The following is an 18,395-nucleotide window of genomic DNA, read 5'->3' on the forward strand; positions in this document are numbered from 1 at the left end:
TCCGATCCGGCAGCGACATCCCCTCCGAGCCTGACACCGCTTCTGAGCCATCTGATGTGGAGGCGGATGATCGTGAGGAAGAGGCACATGCCCAGGCTGAGCAAGGAGGACCTGAGCAGGCTGCACCACACCATGAGGAGCCCCACCAGATCCAGGCCGCAGATTCGAAGATTCCTCTACAGACAGAGCCTCCACTTCAGCAGGCTGCTCCTCTGACACTTATCCAGACTACAGACCCTCAGCTTACCGCAGAGACACCAGTAGCCTATCCTTCCGGAGATGACACTTCTCACATCCAGCTTGGCTGAACATCAAGGACGATGTTATTATTTAAGTGTGGGGAGGTTGCCATCTCCGGCGTACTTTATTTTGGTGAACTACTTTTCAGACTTTCTTTTTATCCTATTTTGTTTATTTTTCTGTATTTTTATTCTATTTTTGTTTTACCTTATCTTATTTATCTTTCAGTACTTGCACATTTTGCTGTATTTTCACTTTATTTCTACATTTTGTACTTTAGTTTATATATATATATATATATATATATATATATATATATATATATATATATATATATATATATATATATATATCCTAGATATTCAGTTTAGTCTAGTTGCAATTTTAGTTATTAAGTTGTGATATAGAATATATAGATTAATTAGTTTAGTTTACCCTTTTAGCATACGATAAATTGGGTTAATTGAAAATAAAAAGAGTAAACTAAAAACTTTAGTATAACAGAATCACAACAATCCACACACTGTATATATATAGCAATAAATGATTGGTTAATTTATACAATATTTTTCAAGGAAGAACATTAAGATTTTAAGAGCCACCCTAAGATTCACATTGAGAATAATGGGAACCCTTGATTTCTACTTGCATGGCATAGATAGCTGATATATGATTTTTGAGCCAAAGAACACACAACCTGTGAGTTTTTGAGCTTATTTGTATGGTTACATTATTTAACCATAATTATTTCATTCTTGTGTGTTCGCCCTTCTTTTTTATTCTGGTGATCTTTACTTTGTTTTAGTCTATATGTCCAATATAGAATGTAGATACATACTAATATATGATTGAGGCCATTATTTAAATTTTTGCTCACATATCCCAAATTAGCCTACCTTTTACATCACCCTTGTTAGCCCCATTGAGCCTTTTAATCCCCTATTGTTCTATAACCACATCACTAGCCTTAAGCAGAAAAACAAATTAAAAATCCCAAGTTGAATCCTTGGTTAGCTTAAGATAGAGATTGTGTATTCACCAAGTGTGGGGAAACATGGGAACATGGGTTGATAGGAAAGGATTAAAGTAATAAAATAATCAGGATTTTGGGAGCATACTCATATGAAACCAAAATAAATAAAAATACCATGTGCATTGAAAATGTTATGTTTATATTTAAAAAAAAATCCTTTTTAATATAAATAGATAAATAAGGGGACAAAATTACCGCAATAATAAGTTTAGTGAAGAAATCAATGCACATGAGATAAGAATCAAAATTGAAATTGATACATGAGTATGTATTAAGAAAGTGAAAAATTGGGAACCTTAAGAAAGTTATAAATTATAGAATACGTATATGTTAGGTGAGACCTTAGACTAATTAAGGATTCAACTTATAGCTCACTTAGCCTTATATATATACCCCTACCTTTACCTTGGCCCCATTACAACCTTTAAAAGACCTCATGATTTTTGTATGTCTGTATTCAATATTTGTTGATTGGTTAGATGAAGAACAAAGTTTTAGAAAGCAGGAATAGAAAAGAATAGAGTGATTAACCTCAAACACTAAGTGACTAGAGAGTAAACACAAATCCAGTGAGGGTTCAATAGCTCATCACCATATATCTCTGCTTAATTGTTAATTGTCTTGCAAGTTTGTGAAATATCTTTACCCAACTCAATTGTGAAAGTGCTTTAACATGATCTAGGTTTGGCTATGCATATATGATTCCTTGAAAATATGAAACAAATTAACCACATGTAAGCTCTATATATATATAGGTGGGTGATAATTAAAATTGCATGATTCATGTAGGTAGTTTGCATTTAGAATAGATTGCATTGCATGAGATTCCACCATTCTAACTTTACCCTTTCTCTTGGATTTAGCATGAGGACATGCTATTGTTTAAGTGTGGGGAGGTTGATAAACCCATATTTTATGATATAATTTGTGCTCAAATTGAGTGTTTCTATCAATTCTTCACCCACTTATTCATGTAAATTGCATGGTTTTACTTTTCCTTCCTTATTTTATGATATATGTGAAAAACATGTTTCCTATGCTTTAAAAATATTAATTTTAATTACCCTTTACTATCATTCAATGCCGTGATTTGTGTGTTAAGTATTTTCAGGTCTCATAGGGCAGGAATGGCTTAAGGGACAGAAAGAAAACATACAAAAATAGAAGGAAAGCACAAAAATGGAGTTTTGAAGAAAAGGCCAGCGACGCGAATGCATGGACGACGCGAACGCGTGCCTAGCGCAAAATGCAGCGACGCGAACGCGTGGACGATGCGGATGCGCGCCTTGAGCAGAACGCAAATGACGCGTACGCGTGACCGACGCGTACGCGTGATAAGGAAAACTCCCAGATGACGCGAACGCGTGACCCACGCGAACACGTGACAGATGCCACATACAAGAATCTGCAGAAAACGCCCCCAGCGATTTCTGGACCCTTTTTTTTGGCCCAAATCCAAACCAGAAACACAGAATATATGCCAGAGAATGGAGGAATCAAAGGATATACGTAGAACAACATACATATTCACAATTTTAGGATTAGATGTAGCTTTTAGAGAGAGAGGTTCTCTCCTCTCTCTTAGGATTTATGATTAGGATTTCTCTTATTTTAGGATTACTTCTACAATCACAGGTTTAATGTTCCTTTAATTTATTTTCTACTTTTATTTATTCCATTACTTTAATTGTCATTTATCTTTTCAATTTGGCTTATGAACCATTCATGTTATGATTTTCTAAATTAATATAATTTGAGGTATTTCAGATTTTATTTTGCTTTAATTTATTTATGAATGATTTCAATTCAATTTAGATTAATTTTCCCCTTTTGGTTTTGGTTAAGTAATTAGCAACACTTGAGTTGTCAAACTCAGCTGTTGATTGAAATTGGAATTCTTTGCTGATTAATTTGTACTCCAATAACTCTAGTCTTCCCATAGGAGTTGACTAGGACCTGAGGATCAAATCAATTTTTCCACTTGACTTTCCTTTGTTTAGCAAGGGTTAATTAAAAGTGGGAGCAGAATCCAATTCTCTTCACACCTGATAAGGATAACTAGGATAGGATGTCCAGTTCTTATACCTTGCCAAGTGATTTTATTATTATCAATTTATTTTTCTTATCATTTAAATTACTTGCCCCTTATTTTCAAAAACCCAAAAATATATCTTTTTACATAACCAATAATAAATCATACCTCCCTGCAATTTCTTGAGAAGACGACCCGAGGTTTAAATACTTCGGTTATAAATTTTATTGGGTTTGCTTAAGTGACAAAGATGTTTTTTGTATGAAGGGATTATTGCTTGGTTTAGAAACTATACTTGCAACGAGAATTTATTGTAAATTCTAAACCATCAATCTTCCGTTCTTCTAAACCGCCGACGCACCCCCCTTCTTCTTCTTTCCTCTCTTCTCCTCCCTCCCCTTCCACTCTTCCTCTCTTCTCCTCCCTCCATGACCCCACTGTGGTCGCCATCCCCAGCAACGGCGCCATTTTGAAGATACTAATCTCATGGACTCGGTCCGTGTATTAGATATCTAAGAGATACGCACCCAAGCTGTCGGCCAATGACTACGTTGAGCTCAGATAGAACGGGAGTGGTTATCAAGCACACGTTCATAGAATTGAGAATAATGATGAGTGTCACGAATCATCACACTCTCTATATTGAAGTACGAATGAGTATCTTAGAATAGCATCAAGCGTGATTGAATAGAAAACAATAGTAATTGCATTAATCCATTGAAACACAGCAGAGCTCCTCACCCCCACCTATGGGGTTTAGAGACTCATGCCGTAGAAGATACAATATGAAGTGTAAAATGTCATGAGTTCTAAATGAATCTCTAAAAGTAGTTTTTATACTAAACTAGTAACTTAGGGTTACAGAAAATGAGTAACTAGGTGTAGATAGTGCAGACTTCCACTTCCGGGGCCCACTTGGTGAGTGTTTGGGCTGAGCTTTCAAGCTTCCACGTGCATATACCTTATATTGGAGTTAAACACCACCCTGGGTGCCAAAATGGGCGTTTAACGCCGAAAAGTATGCCCGTTCTGGCATTTTACTCCAGAATATTTTTGGCTGGATTTTAACGCCAGTTTAGGCCATCAAATCTCAGGCAAAGATATCTAATTTTCAACATAATTGAGAGCGAGCCAATTGGACTTCTGTAGCTCCAGAAAATCCATTTCGAGTGCAGGAGGGTCAGAATCCAATAGCATCTGCAGTCCTTTCTCAGCCTCTGAATCAGGTTTTTGCTCAGGTCCTTCAATTTCAGCCAGAAAATACCTGAAATTATAGAAAAATACACAAACTCATAGTAAAGCCCAGAAATGTGATTTTTGAATAAAAACTAATAAAAATATAATAAAAAGTAACTAAAATATACTAAAAACTTTCTAAAAACAATGCCAAAAAGGGTATAAATTATCCGCTCATCAGGTAGCACCCACAAATCAAGTGTCAATGAATTCTTCCCTGATGAGCAATTAATGTTGATTCATAAGGCACCCTGATTCGCAGACATTGCTAATTTTAAGGCAACTGGGGAGTTTCCTTCAATGATCAACAAGCATCAAAAGAGAAAAATCATCAATGATGCAAAGTACTTCATTTGGGATGAGCCATACTTATTCAAGAAATTCTCTGATGGATTGGTAAGAAGGTGTCTTTCAGAGGAGGAAGGAAGGGAAGTTTTATGGAATTTTCATGGGTCCTGCTATGATGGCCATTTTGGAGGAGAGAGAACCACAGCAAAAGTTTTGTAGTGTGGGTTCTTTTGGCCCACCATCTTCAAAGATGAAAGAGAGCTAGTGAAGAACTGCAATGAATGTCAACGGGCTGGAAATTTGCCCATGAAAAATGAGTTGCCACAACAATTCATCCTGGAACTTGAGCTGTTTGATGTATGGGGGAATAATTTCATGGGACCATTTCCAACCTCATACTCAAATAATTACATTTTGGTGACAGTAGGTTATGTATCAAAATGGGTGAAGGCCATTGCAATCCCTACAAAGTACAACAAGGTGGTTCTGAACTTTCTCAGAAAGAATATCTTCAGCAGATTTGGAGTTCCCAGAGTACTCATCAGTAATGGAGGAAGCCATTTTTGCAATAGACCACTAGAGACCCTCCTCCTGAGATATGGAGTGAAGCACAAGATTGCCACACCCTATCATCCCCAAACAAGTGGCCAGACAGAGGTATCCAACAGAGAGCTAAAAAGGATCCTGGAAAAGACAGTGGGAGCTTCAAGAAAAGATTGGTCAAAGAAGGTTGATGATGCTCTTTGGGCATATAGGACAGCCTTTAAAACACCAATTGGAATGTCTCCATATCAGCTGGTGTATGGTAAGGCTTGTCACCTACCGTTAGAGCTAGAACACAAAGCTTTTTGGGCTCTCAAGTTGCTGAACTTTGATGGCCAAGCTGGTGGTGAAAGGAGGCTCTTGCAACTGCAAGAATTAGAGGAGTTCAGATTCCAAGCATATGAAAATGCCAAAATGTACAAAGAAAAGGCGAAGGAAAGACATGACCTCAAGATGGCACCAAGAAGCTTTGAGGAAGGACAGAGAGTGTTACTTTACAACTCTAGACTAAAATTGTTCCCTGGGAAATTAAGATCAAGGTGGTCAGGTCCTTTTATTGTCTCTAAAGTCTCACCTTATGGATACATAGAGATCATGGAAGAAAGCTCACAATGGACCTTCACTGTGAATGGACAAAGACTCAAACACTACTTGGGTGACATGGTAGAATAGTCCAAGGTGAAATATAGACTCACTTGAGAAAGAGGAACGTTAAGCTAGTGACGATAAAAGAGTGCTTGTTGGGAGGCAACCCAACCAAAGGTAATCTTCTTCTCATAGCTTGTCAATAAAAGAGTTAAGTATATTCTCTGTATTGCAAGGAGCTAAGTTTGGTGTTCCACACCAAAATAATCCAAGGGAGAATGTGTAATTCTAAGTTTGGTATTCCACCAAAGATTTCATTAAAGAACACATTGTAACCCTCAGCATGACTAGTCACTAGCTCCAACCAATTAGGGAAATTACTTAACAATAGTTTGCTTTCTAATATTTAGTTGACTATTTAGTTCATAGTTGTTTTCTGCATTAGACTAATTTGTTACATAAGGCAATAAACTATGTTTGGTGTTCACACACCAATCTAAGTTTAAAGGCATACAAACGTACATGCATACTAACAACCTCTCAAGTGCTTGGGGAACAAGCAGCCTTCAATAGCTTTTACAAGAATTCAATCAACCCTTGGAAGAACTATGCATTATCATCAAAGGACAAAAAGAAGGACACTAAAGCCACTGATGGTGATAGCAGAAAGGAAGCAATTAGAAGGCACCACCAAGAGGTTGTATTGTTGCTTAATTTCATCCGCTTTAAAATACTCTAAACTGGAGGTCTGAGTGTTCCCATGATAATAGTCAACTATGGTTTTAGTCATGTTGCATCCTGTGTGTTTAATCTTTGCAATAAGTGTGTTAGCCTAAGTGTGTGTGCTTTCACTTTCACTAGTTAAATGCTTGTCTTGTCTCCTGAGCCTTTTTAATTCAATAAGAGAAATGTTTGAACAGAGAAGTAGAATAGTTCCTTTTTAGCAAGTAGTAAAATAACAGTAAGTGGTGGTGCATGTTTGATTGTGTAGTAGCTAACTTATAATGAATAAAAGGATAGATTGTTCTCTTTCTAAGTATAAATTAGCTTACTGTCTATGAGTCTTAGTAAATAAAAGTCATTGGTTGGAAAGGAAAACAAATAGAAAGAAAGAAAAGAAAAGCCAAAGTGGCAGTAAAAATAAAAGAAAGCAATGAATAAGGTTAGACACCAATAGCTTAGACCTTAAGACATATGTCTGTGGTGTCTTTGTGCTAGGATCTGCTTGGATGATTACGTTCTATGGAGTGCTTTAACACTTGGTAACTTGGGTTAACTAACCCGGGATTATCAACCGAAAGTCCATTGTCAAGAGCAACCTAGTTACAAAATATTTAGTAACCCAAAGAGGTGCTGGGCATCAATGTTCTAAGAAGAATTGTGAGCCAAGTGTCTGTAGTGAATAATGTGTTTAGTACATATGAGCTAAGAAACTACTATAACACATGACACTGAGCTAAAGTTACAGGAAAAGAAAATGAAGAAAAGCAATTACCAAGGATAAGTAAATAATAAGAGGTCATAGCAGTGTGTTAATTGATGCTTGAAGGAGACATTCTATGCTTAAAGATCAATAAAAAGTTAGCTACTGCATTTTCTGCATAAAACCCCATCAACTAAGAATTAATGCTTTGCTAATATGAATACTCCCTTCTGTTTCATTCCTTTTTCATAATAATTCAGTACTTGCTTAGGGACAAGCAAGATTTAAGTTTGGTGTTGTGATGCCAGGGCATCTTAGGCTAGTTTCACTAGCCTTTTTCTTTGTTTTTGATAGGTTTTTTATGCACTTTCTTGAGCTATAAGTAAGCAAATTGGGTAGAAATTCGTGTTTGCCTATATTCATTCAACCATGAGTAATTTGATGCAATTTCATGATGATTTATACTATGATTGCTTGTACACTAAGAATGATAAGAATCCTCATGACTTTAGCAAGGCTTTGATGCATTCATTGGTTAATGATAGGTGAAGGAAAGCATGGAGGAAGGTTGAAGAGGGAGCATGGAAAAGATGAAGAGGAAGCAACGTTGGTGGCCAAGTTGGACCACCAATGTTGCCTCAAACGTTGGAAGAGAAACAAGGCACTTCTCTGTAAACACTGCTGATGCTCACGTTTGAGGTAGCGTTTGACATCCAATGTTACCCCTAACGTGGTGATGAAAAATTCAATTCTGGAGCTAAGAGAATTTTGGGTGACGCGTACGCGTTAAAAAAAGTAAAATTTGATATCCGCGCACAAGCATGCGTCACGCGCACGCGTGGAATGGAGAAAATTGACCATCCACGCGTACGCGTCAAAATCGGACGTTGGAAGTCCAACGTTACCTCAAACGCTAGCCTCCAACGTCCGCGAGACTCAGCCTAGAATTTTGATTTGAGATTTTGAAATCGACGCGTACGCGTCAGTGACGCGTATGCGTGGATTGAAAACAAGGCAATGCACGCGTTAGGGTGGTAAACGCATACGTGTGACTAAGAAAAATTTCAGATTTCATGCGAAGGCGTGAAGCACGTGTACGCGTGGATAGAAAAAAACACAGTTTATGCGTTAGCGTGGAGTACGCCCACGCGTGATATTGCCAACGTTGGAAGGAACGTTGAGGATCCAACGCTGAGGCCAACGTCCCCTGAAGCTGAAAAATGAAATATTTGCATCCACGCACACGCGTGAAGCACGCGTACGCGTGGATAAGCAATTTTTGACCCTTTTGCGCGGAGGCATGAAGCACGCGTACGCATGGGTAAACTGAACGTTGGCCCTCCAATGTTGAGTCAAACGCCAATGATAGCAAGCTTTCTGGTTTTTGCTGGTCTGATTCAAAGTGGCATTTGAGTCAACATTATCCCTTAAACTATGACTCAAACGTGAAGCATCAGATTCAAATTTTACACAGATCTCTTCTCAACATCAAGGGGCAACCAATTGGAGCCATATTCAACCCAATTCGATCAAGGCCAAAGCCGAATTCAAGGCCTGAAGATCAATAGAAAAAAGTGTATAAATAGCTTAGAATTTAAGTTAGGGAGGACTTTTGAGGATTTTTCGATATTTTTGTTTTCATTTTCTGCACTTGAATTTCAGAATGTATTTGAGAATTCTAATTTCCATTTTTAGAGCTATGAACAACTAAACCCCTTTCATTGGGTTAGGGAGCTCTGTGTAATTCAATGGATCAATATTAGTTTTCATTCATCTTCTTCTTTCTTTTCTCTTGATTTTACTAGAAAGGTTTCGTTCTTCATCCAATTGAATAGTTATCTTGGGAAAGAAGCTATTCATTATCTCCTCAGAACCTTGGAAGAGGAATGAGGAGATCATGCTAGAAATGCTTTCTCACATTGGATTAGATTGGGGTTTAGATAGATATAGTGACATGTAATCCTACCAACACTTTGATCTATGAATTTGTGTGGTATAATCAGTGACCAAACTTCATCTCTTCCCATGAGCACTTAAATCAAGGAATTGGGCAATTGTTCATGCTTAGAGAGATTGGTGAGCCAAGGAATTGGGATCCAATCACTTAAGATTGCCAAGGAGATCAATGAATGCTTTGATTGCGGAAGAGATGAAAATGAATTTGATCCGGAGAGATGCACATCTCCTAAAACCCAATGAATTCCCCCATCTCTGATCTACCCATTCTATTTACTTTCTGCTCTTTAATTTCATGCTAAATCCCCATTCCCATTTACTTTCTAGCAATTTAAGATTCCGTCATTTAATTTCCTGCAATCTAATTTCTGCCATTTACTTTCTTGCAATTTAAGTTTCCCGCCAATTTTACTTTCTGCAATCCACTTTCACTTCCGATTCCGCTCAACTAGTATAATTCTCCAATTAACATTGCTTGATCTACCAATCCCTATGGGATTCGACCTCACTCTTTTGTGAGTTTTTACTTGACGATAATCTGGTGCACTTGCCGGAAGGAAATTTATCGAGAGGCAAGTTTCCGCATATCACCTGTCTCTAGATTTAGTTTGTTTTTGATCCTCCTTTGTTGAAATTCTGAATTCGGTCTTGTTAATTTTAGTTTCGATTACTTAATTTGAGTTCTCTAGTTATAATTTTGTTTAGATCTTGTGTTAAAGTCGTGTTCTCTTGTTATGTCCCTTTTTCTTCTTACATTATGAACTTTGTGAATCTTGGATTTCTATTAGTGCATTGATGTTTTCTATAATTGATAGTGTTAATTGAGCTGTTTTCTATTGATAATTGGTGTGGGAAATCATGATTCACACTTTTCACATCTCCGCACAACTAACCAGCAAGTGCACTGGGTCGTCCAGGTAATAAACCTTATGTGAGTAAGGGTCGATCCCACGGAGATTGTCGGTTCCCGCTAGAATCGGAGAAGGATCCATTGATCCTTTTGCACACAGTCACTGCGTGCAACATTCGCAGGTTTGAAGCTCGTCACAGTCATCCCTTCCCAGATCCTACTCAGAATACCACAGACAAGGTTTAGACTTTTCGGATCCCAAGAATGCTGCTAATTGGTTCTAGCCTATACCACGAAGATACTAATCTCACGGACTACATTGAACATCATGTAGACCGCTTTGTGGTTGTCAGGCACACGGATCTTGGCTAAGCGAGTAACGAAGATTGGGTGATTGTCACGGGTCACTCCTTCATTCTGACTTAACTGAATTAAGTACGAGAGTATATCATGGAGAAGAAGTAGGCATGAATTGAATAGAAAACAGTAGTAATTACATTAATTCATGAAGAATAGCAGAGCTCCACACCTTAATCTATAGGGTGTAGAAACTCCACCGTAGAAAATACATAAGTGAAAAAGGTCTAGGCATTGCCGTGAGGCCAGCTTCCAAATGTTCCAAGATGAAAAGTATGATAAATGATGATAAAAAGTTCCAAATACAATAGTAAAAAGTGCTATTTATACTAAACTAGTAACTCAGGTTTACAGAAAGTGAGTGGTGCACGAAATTGTGTTCCATGTTCTTTGTACTTGTGTGAGAGTAACAATATATAATTGTATTGAATCCTCATTGTGGCTCTATGTGTGGACACAACTCCGTACAACTAACCAGCAAGTGCACTGGGTCGTCCAAGTAATACCTTACGTGAGTAAGGGTCGAATCCCACGGAGATTGTTGGTATGAAGCAAGCTATGGTCACCTTGCAAATCTCAGTTAAGTTGACTCATATGGGCTACAATATATTATGTGAATAAAACATAAAGAATAGGGATAGAGATACTTATGTAGATTCATTGGCAGGAATTTCAGATAAGCGAATGGAGATGCTTTTCGTTCCTCTGAACCTCTGCTTTCCTGCTATCTTCATCCAATCAGTCTTACTCCTTTCCATGGCTGGCTTTATGTGATACATCACCACTGTCAATGGCTACTTTCGGTCATCTCTCGGGAAAATGATCCAATGCCCTGTCACGGCACGGCTAATCGTCTGGAGGCATCACCCTTGTCAATGGCTTCATCTTATCCTCTCAGTGAATAATCTGCTCACGCACCCTGTCACGGCACGGCTATTCATCTGTTGGTTCTCGATCATGCGGGAATAGGATTTACTATCCTTTTGCGTCTGTCACTAACGCCCTGCAATCGCGAGTTCGGAGCTCGTCACAGTCATTCAATCATTGAATCCTACTCGGAATACCACAGACAAGGTTTAGACCTTCCGGATTCTCTTGAATGCCGCCATCATTCTAGCTTTCACCACGAAGATTCTGGTTAGGAGATCTAAGAGATATTCGTTCTAGCTTAATTCATGTAGAACGGAAGTGTTTGTCAGGCACGCGTTCATAAGGGAGAAGGATGATGAGCGTCACACATAATCATCACCTTCATCACGTTCTTGAGTGCGAATGGATATCTTAGAAGCGAAATAAGAAGAATTGAATAGAAAACAGTAGTACTTTGCATTAATCTTTGAGGAACAGCAGAGCTCCACACCTTAATCTATGGAGTGTAGAAACTCTACCGTTAAAAATACATAAGTGAAGGTCCAGGCATGGCCGAGATGGCCAGCCCCTCTGATCTAAGAACCAGACGTCCCAAGATGATCCTAAGATCCTAAGATGATCAAAAAGATGCCTAAGACAATAGTAAAAGGTCCTATTTATAATAAACTAGCTACTAGGGTTTACATGAGTAAGTAATTGATGTACAAATCCACTTCCGGGGCCCACTTGGTGTGTGCTTGGGCTTGGGCTTGAGTGTTACACGTGCAGAGGCCATTTGTGGAGTTGAACGCCAGTTTCTGTGCCAGTTTGGGCGTTCAACTCTGGTTTTGGATCCTTTTCTGGCGCTGGACGCCAGATTTGGGCAGAAGGCTGGCGTTGAACGCCAGTTTACGTCGTCAATTCTTGGCCAAAGTATGGACTATTATATATTGCTGGAAAGCCCTGGATGTCTACTTTCTAACGCAATTGAAAGCGCGCAATTTCGAGTTCTGTAGCTCCAGAAAATCCACTTTGAGTGCAGGGAGGTCAGAATCCAACAGCATCAGCAGTCCTTTTTCAACCTCTGAATCTGATTTCTGCTCAAGTCCCTCAATTTCAGCCAGAAAATATCTGAAATCACAGAAAAACACACAAACTCATAGTAAAGTCCAGAAATGTGAATTTAACATAAAATCTATTAAAAACATCCCAAAAAGTAACTAGATCCTACTAAAAACATACTAAAAACAATGCCAAAAAGCGTATAAATTATCCGCTCATCACAACACCAAACTTAAATTGTTGCTTGTCCCCAAGCAACTAAAAATCAAGTAGGATAAAAAGAATAGAATATACTATAAATTTCAAACTATAAATGAAACATAGCTCCAATCAGATGAGTGGGACTTATAGCTTTTTGCCTCTTGAATAGTTTTGGCATCTCACTCTATCCATTGAGGTTCAGAATGATTGGCATCTATAGGAACTCAGAGTTCAGATAGTGTTATTGATTCTCCTAGTTCAGTATGATGATTCTTGAACACAGCTTCTTTATGAGTCTTGGCCGTGGCCCTAAGCACTTTGTTTTCCAGTATTACCACCGGATACATAAATGCCACAGACACATAATTGGGTGAACCTTTTCAGATTGTGACTCAGCTTTGCTAAAGTCCCTAATTAGAGGTGTCCAGGGTTCTTAAGCACACTCTTTTTTTGCTTTGGACCTTGACTTTAACCGCTCAGTCTCAAGTTTTCACTTGACACCTACACGCCACAAGCACATGGTTAGGGACAGCTTGGTTTAGCCGCTTAGACCAGGATTTTATTCCTTTAGGCCCTCCTATCCACTGATGCTCAAAGCCTTGGGATCCTTTTTATTTGCCCTTGCCTTTTGGTTTTAAGGGTTATTGGCTTTTTGCTCTTGCCTCTTGGTTTTAAGAGCTTTTGGCTTTTTCTGCTTGCTTTTTCTTTTTCTTTCTATTTTTTTTTCGCCTATTTTTTTTTCTAATTTTTTTTTCTGCAAGCTTTGTTCTTTGCTGCTTTTTCTTGCTTCAAGAATCATTTTTATGATTTTTCAGATTATCAAATAACATATCTCCTAGTCATCATTCTTTCAAGAGCCAACATATTTAACATTCTTAAACAACAACTTCAAAAGACATAGGCACTATTCAAGCATACATTCAGAAAACAAGAAGCATTGTCACCACATCAATATAATTAAGCTAAGTTCAAGGATAAATTCGAAACTCATGTACTTCTTGTTCTTTTGAATTAAAACATTTTTCATTTAAGAGAGGTGATGGATTCATAGGACATTTATAACTTTAAGACATAGTTACTACTACTAATGATCATGTAATGAAGACACAAACATAGATAAGCACATAACATAGAAAACGAAAAACAGAGAAAGTAAGAACAAGGAATGAGTCCACCTTAGTGATGTCCTTGAGCTCTTCTATGTCTCTTCCTTGTCTTTGCTGCTCCTCCTTCATTGCTTTTAGATCTTCTCTGATTTCATGAAGGATGATGGAGTGCTCTTGATGTTCCACCCTTAGTTGCTTCCAATAATTGTGTGGAAAAAAATGTATCCCCTGAGGTATCTCAGGGATCTCTTGATTTGCAGTCAAATGTTCTACCACTGAGCTATAGACCTTTGATGGAAGCTTTTGTCTTCCCTTTCCTCTTTCTAGAGGCTTCTCTGGCCTTAGGTGCCATCAATGGTTATGGAAAAAACAAAAAAGCTATGCTTTTTACCACACCAAACTTAGAATGTTGCTCGCCCTCGAGCAAAAGAAGAAAGAATAGAAGAAGAAGAATAAATGGAGGAGATGGATGGCTGTGTGTATTCGGCCATATGGGTGGGATTGGGTGGGAGAGATGTTGAATTTTGAAGGAAAGTGGGTGTTTGGATGTGAGTGGTAAAGAGTTAATAGGGAAGAGTGTTTATTGGGAATAGATGATGATTGAGAAGAGAGAAGAGAGTGAGTGGAGGTGGGTGGGGATCCTGTGGGGTCCACAGATCCTGAGTGGATCCTGTGAGGTCCACAAATCTTGAGGTGTCAAGGCATTTACATCCCTGCACCAATTTAGGCATGCAAAATGCCCTTGCACACAACTCTGGGCATTCAGCGCCAGGTTGGTGCCCATTTTGGGCGTTCAACGCCCATTTGCTGCCATTTCTGGCGTTGAACGCCAGAACCATGCTTGTTCTGGGCGTTCAGCGCCAGGATGCTGCCCATTTGGGCGTTCAGCGCCAGAACTATGCTCTGTTCTGGCGTTTGAACGCCAGACAGATGCTCCTCCAGGGTGTGATTTTTCTTCTGCTGTTTTTGATTCCGTTTTTGAATTTTTTGTATATTTTGTGACTCCACATGATCATGAACCTAAGAAAACATGAAAAACAATAAAAATAAGAATTAGATAAACATTGGGTTGCCTCCCAACAAGCGCTTCTTTAATGTCAATAGCTTGACAGAGGGCTCTCATGGAGCCTCACAGATGTGCAGAGCTTTGTTGAGACTCTCCAACACCAAACTTAGAGTTTGGATATGGGAGTTCAACACCAAACTTAGAGTTTGGTTGTGGCCTCCCAACACCAAACTTAGAGTTTGACTGTGGGGGCTCTGGTTGACTCTGCTTTGAGAGAAGCTTTTCATGCTTCCTCTCCATGGTTGCAGAGGGAAATCCTTGAGTTTTGAATACAAGGGAGTTCTCATTCCATTGAAGGACTATTTCTCCTCTGTCAACATCAATCACAGCTCTTGCTGTGGCCAGGAAAGGTCTTCCTAGGATGATGGATTCATCCTCTTCCTTTCCAGTATCCAGGACTATGAAATCAGTAGGGATGTAAAGGCCTTCAACCTTTACTAACACGTCCTCTACTTGTCCATAAGCCTGTTTTCTTGAGCTGTCTGCCATCTCTAATGAGATTTTAGCAGCTTGCACCCCATAGATTCCCAGTTTCTCTATTACATAGAGGGGCATGAGGTTTATTCCTGAACCAAGGTCACACAGAGCCTTAAAGACCATGGTGCCTATGGTGCAGGGTATTATGAACTTTCCAGGATCCTGTCTCTTCTGAGGTAATGTTAGTTGATCCAGATCACTTAGTTCATTGATGAACAAGGGAGGTTCAACTTCCCAAGTATCAATGCCAAATAATTTGGCATTCAGCTTCATGATTGCACCAAGAAACTTGGCAGTTTGCTCTTCAGTGACATCCTCATTCTCTTCAGAAGAGGAATACTCATCAGAGCTCATGAAGGGTATAAGGAGGTTCAATGGAATCTCTATGGTCTCTAGATGAGCCTCAGAGTCCTTTGGTTCCCCAGAGGGAAGCTCCTTATTGATCACTGGACGTCCCAGGAGGTCTTCCTCCTTGGGATTCACGTCCTCTCCTCTCCTCACAGGTTCGGCCATGGCGCTTATGTCAATGGCCTTGCACTCTCCTTTTGGATTCTCTTCTGTATTGCTTGGGAGAGTACTAGGAGGGATTTCAGTGATCCTTTTATTCAGCTGGCCCACTTGTGCTTCCAGATTTCTAATGGAAGACCTTGTTTCATTCATGAAACTTACGGTGGCCTTAGATAGATCAGAGACTAGATTTGCTAAATTAGAAGCATTTTGTTCAGAGTTCTCTGTCTGTTGCTGAGTTGATGATGGGAAAGGCTTGCTATTGCTAAACCTGTTTCTTCCACCATTATTAAAGCCTTGTTGGGGCTTTTGATCCTTCCATGAGAAATTTGGATGATTTCTCCATGTTGAGTTATAGGTGTTTCCATAAGGTTCACCTAAGTAATTCACCTCTGCTATTGCAGGATTCTCAGGATCATAAGCTTCTTCTTCAGGAGAAGCCTCTTGAGTACTGTTGGATGCAGCTTGCATTCCATGCAGACTCTGAGAGATCATATTGACTTGCTGAGTCAATATTTTATTCTGAGCCAATATGGCATTCAGAGTATCAACTTCAAGAACTCCCTTCTTCATAGGCGTCCCATTACTCACAGGATTCTTTTCAGAAGTGTACATGAACTGGTTATTAGCAACCATGTCAATGAGTTCTTGAGCTTCTGCAGGCGTTTTCTTTAGGTGAATGGATCCACCTGCAGAAGTATCCAATGACATCTTAGATAACTCAGACAGACCATCATAGAATATATCCAGGATGGTCCATTCTGAAAGCATGTCAGAAGGACACTTTTTGGTCAACTGTTTGTATCTTTCCCATGCTTCATAGAGGGATTCACCTTCTTTCTGTCTGAAGGTTTGAACATCAGCTCTAAGCTTGCTCAGCTTTTGAGGAGGAAAGTACTTGGCTAAGAAAGCCGTGACCAGCTTATCCCAAGAGTTCAGGCTGTCTTTAGGTTGAGAATCCAACCATAATCTAGCTCTGTCTCTTATAGCAAAAGGGAAAAGCATGAGCCTGTAGACTTCAGGATCTACTCCATTAGTCTTAACAGTATCACATATCTGCAAGAATTCAGTTAAGAACTGAAAAGGATCTTCAGATGGAAGTCCATGAAACTTGCAGTTCTGCTGCATCAGAGAAACTAATTGAGGTTTCAGCTCAAAGTTGTTTGCTCCAATGGCAGGAATGGAGATGCTTCTTCCATGTAAATTGGAATTAGGTGCAGTAAAGTCACCAAGCATCCTCCTTTCATTATTATTATTTTCGGCTGCCATCTCCTCTGCCTGTTCGAAAATTTCTGAAAGGTTATCTCTGGATTGTTATATTTTAGCTTCTCTTAATTTTCTCTTCAGAGTCCTTTCAGGTTCTGGATCTGCTTCCACAAGAATGTTCTTATCCTTGCTCCTGCTCATATGACAAAGAAGAAGACACAGAAAAATAATAATAATAATAATAGAGATCCTTTATACCACAGTATAGGGATCCCTTTGTAAGTAGAAGAAGAGGGGGAGATAAAGGATGTGATGTAAAGGAAGAAACACAACTGTGAGGATTGGAATGTGAGATGAGATGTTAGGATATGAATGAATAAATAGAATAAGATGGGAGAGAATGAGGGATAATTTTCGAAAATTATTTTTGAAAAGGAGTTAGTGATTTTTGAAAATTGGTTTTTGAAAATTAGTTAGTATTTTTCGAAAATTTTTGAATTCAAAAATAAAAAATAAAAATAATTAGTTAATTAAAAAGAAATTTTTGAAAAAGAGGGAAGATATTTTCGAAAATTGAGAGAGAGAGAGTTAGTTAGGTGGTTTTGAAAAAGTTAAGAAACAAACAAAAAGTTAGTTAGTTAGTTGAAACAAATTTTGAAAAGAGAGGAAGTTTAGGAAGTTAGAAAAGATATTTTGAAAAGATATTTTTGAAAAAGATAAGATAAGAAGATATTTTTGAAAAGATATGATTGAAATTAGTTTTGAAAAAGATTTGATTTTTAAAATCTCAATTAATGACTTGATTCACAAGAAATCATAAGATATGATTCTAGAACTTAAAGTTTGAATCTTTCTTAACAAGCAAGTAACAAACTTCAAATTTTTGAATCAAAACATTAATTGATTATGTTATTTTCGAAAATTATGGTATAAAATAAGAAAAAGATTTTTGAAAATTATTTTTGGAATTTTCGAAAATAACTAATAATTTTGAAAAAGATTTGATTTTTGAAAAAGATTTTGAAAAAGATAAGATTTTCAAATTGAAAATTTGATTTGACTCATAAGAAACAATTTGATTTTAAAAATTTTTGAAAAAGTCAATCCAAATTTTCGAATTTGAGGAGAGAAAAAGGGAAAGATATTTTTTTTTTATTTTTGAATTTTTATGATGAGAGAGAAAAACACAAAAAAAAATGCAATGCATGAAATTTTTAGATCAAAATATGTGATGCATGCATGAATGCTATGAATGTCAAGATGAACACCAAGAACACTTTGAATGTCATGATGAACATCAAGAACATAATTTTGAAAAATTTTTTAATGCAAATAAAACATGCAAGACACCAAACTTAGAATTCTTTAATGCTTACGC

The 18,395-nt window shown here is 38.1% G+C and overlaps 1 non-coding gene across 1 annotated transcript; it reads left to right on the plus strand.

Moving 5' to 3' along the window:
* Positions 1-16,576: 16,576 nt before the first annotated feature.
* LOC148565087 (small nucleolar RNA R71) lies at positions 16,577-16,684 on the plus strand. The gene has a single exon (XR_015885518.1). It is a non-coding gene; the product is annotated as a small nucleolar RNA R71 (small nucleolar RNA).
* The last annotated feature ends 1,711 nt before the right edge of the window (positions 16,685-18,395 follow it).

Source organism: Arachis ipaensis, chromosome B5 (assembly GCF_059453495.1).
Source record: "Arachis ipaensis isolate K30076 ecotype BB chromosome B5, ASM5945349v1, whole genome shotgun sequence".
In the NCBI taxonomy this organism is placed as follows: domain Eukaryota; kingdom Viridiplantae; phylum Streptophyta; class Magnoliopsida; order Fabales; family Fabaceae; genus Arachis; species Arachis ipaensis.